The sequence below is a fragment of the Penaeus chinensis genome, chromosome 30 (genome assembly GCF_019202785.1).
Source record: "Penaeus chinensis breed Huanghai No. 1 chromosome 30, ASM1920278v2, whole genome shotgun sequence".
NCBI classification, from domain to species: Eukaryota; Metazoa; Arthropoda; class Malacostraca; order Decapoda; family Penaeidae; genus Penaeus; species Penaeus chinensis.
In genome coordinates, this window is record NC_061848.1 from 12,428,526 (window position 1) to 12,431,025 (window position 2,500).

The window sequence follows — 2,500 nt, forward strand, 5'->3', positions numbered from 1 at the left end:
TGTGTGTGTGTGTGTGTGTGTGTGTGTGTGTGATACACGTGTGTACTAATACACGCACTCACACACATATGACTGCGCGATGGTCATGTGGCTCCGACTTTCGTGGTGCCGAGTTCAGTTCCCCGTCGCGACGGTTGGAAAATGTTTGTGCTCCGACTGCTGGCTCGAGCCCAGGCTCACGGCGATAAAACGACATATCCAACGCAGGTGTCGTAAGGAAAGTCGCCGCCGTAGCCCAAGTGTTTGCGCGCTGAACGGCGGTTTTTAGGGATAGGCATACAATCAGGCAATGATGGTATTGCTAAATAACCTCAATATAATGAACTGGGAAAAGTCTAAGTCCTGCAGTGGAATGAATGGCTGTTGAACAAAAAAAATTGTTTTTCTATTTTTCCTGTCATGCGTGTTTGGTTTCTAGTCTTGGCCCCCAAATTTCGTTATTTCGTCACGCCCTCTTGTCAATGGTCTGGCCTTTGGCCTCCTTATGTCATCTACATCCCAATCTGTTCCTGTCATTGTCCAACCATCTTTCTGTCTCCGACGAATATGACCTTCCCATTGCCAAATATATCTTCGACTTTTGTCTGTTCCTGATCCCCGTCGCTCTCATCCGATCTGTTACGCTAATTCCCAGCATCAGCCTTTCCATTCCTCTCTGGGCAGTTATTAATTTCCTCTCCAGCAGTTTGATCGCAGTCCATGTTTCTGATCCATAGGTCATAAATGGGAAGACGCATTTTCGTTTTAAACATAATGACAAGGAACCTCTTAGTATGCTACCGTGTCCGTCAAAGGCGCTTCAGCCTAGACTAATGAGTTGCTTTATTTTCTCTTCTTTGGATGTGTTCGTATGAGTTGCCCCATATATATATATATATATATATATATATATATATATATATATACTTGTCCACTACCTCTAGCGCTTCGCCTTTTACATGTACCTGCTCAAACTGAACTCTACTGTTGAACATGAACTCTGTTCAAACCGTTCATTAATTCATGCTTTCATTTGCTGAATCGCTGAAGAAATCAGTATACACACACACACACACACACACACACACACACACACACACACACACACACACACACACACATACACACACACACACACACACGCAATCACGCACGCATACATGCCTGCCCGCGCGCGCGCGAACACACATACGCACACACACACACACACGCGTATATGTATACGCACATATGTATATATATACATGTTTATATATACATATATATATATATGCATGTATGTATGTATTATGTTCATGCTATAGATCGGTGCCACCATATTTTCTTAATGATGAAGTGCATTCCATTGACATTAATTAAAATCATGGAGCGGAAATTATTAAGTTCATGTCTAGACCCACTGATTAAATGGCTGGAAAAGAAAGAGTACCAACCTTCTACTTACCTTTGACAATTAATTATAAGATAAAAATCTTCATTCTTACTGATGTGCCAAAATCAATATGAATATATATAGATAATAAAGGTATTTACAGACATCACTATTATAAAGAATTAATGCAACATCCAGGCAAAACGTGAGTAAACTATTTCCGAGAAATCCTTTGTGTGTCATGTCTGTTCTAACGCATCGAATATTGTGCCTGACCTAAGATCATTCGCCTGTTGTGCCACACTAGGGAAATTTTTGTATTGAACCGGTTGGTTTAAGATAAGACAGCATTTCTTTCTTTATACTCAGCGGGAGTGGAAAGAATGGTGCCCACTTCATCATCATATTTCGGCAATTTTAAGTGACAAAATTTAACCTTTGAGTGTCCCTGTCCTTTTGACAAGCAAACAATATATGTATAAGTCTCAAAGGGTACAACTATAATAATTAGATATGAACTTTCTCAGATGGGAAAATCGCCGAATGGTACCAAAGACCGCCTTTTTTTTTTTTTTTTTTTTTAATTAAAGTATAGTAAGTCGTACTGTCCAAGTTCATTATGGATAAACATGCAACATTGGACGGTTAAGTTAAACACATTTACAGTTTTTTTCCCTATTGCCTGTAGATGTGAACAGTTGTTTTTTTTTATCTCCGTCAGTAGGAAGGAAACCTTTAGGATTATTTCGAAAAGGTAAACTGAAAAAAAATATATACAAGACATCGTGTCTAATGAAAACTGAATATTCATTGACATAAATCTTTTTGGAGTGCCGAAACGGGAAGAAGCTATCCTCCCAAGAAAATCTTTTAATATTTGTTTTTTCCCTTCAAGCCTTCTTCATTACAGTTCTGTATTTCTGTTTTTACATATTTCCCCCCCATGAAGAGGAGAAATACATGTAGTTTTATGATACATAATTTGGGAGAGCTGTAACATGAACAAAAGGCTGAAACCTCCATACTCTAAAATAAAGACAAGGGAAACCTCATACAGTTATATATAATATACAAATGAAAAATATTTTGATTGTATAATAATTTTTGCCATACCTGAAAAATATTTTGATTTGTAATAATGTTTGCCAT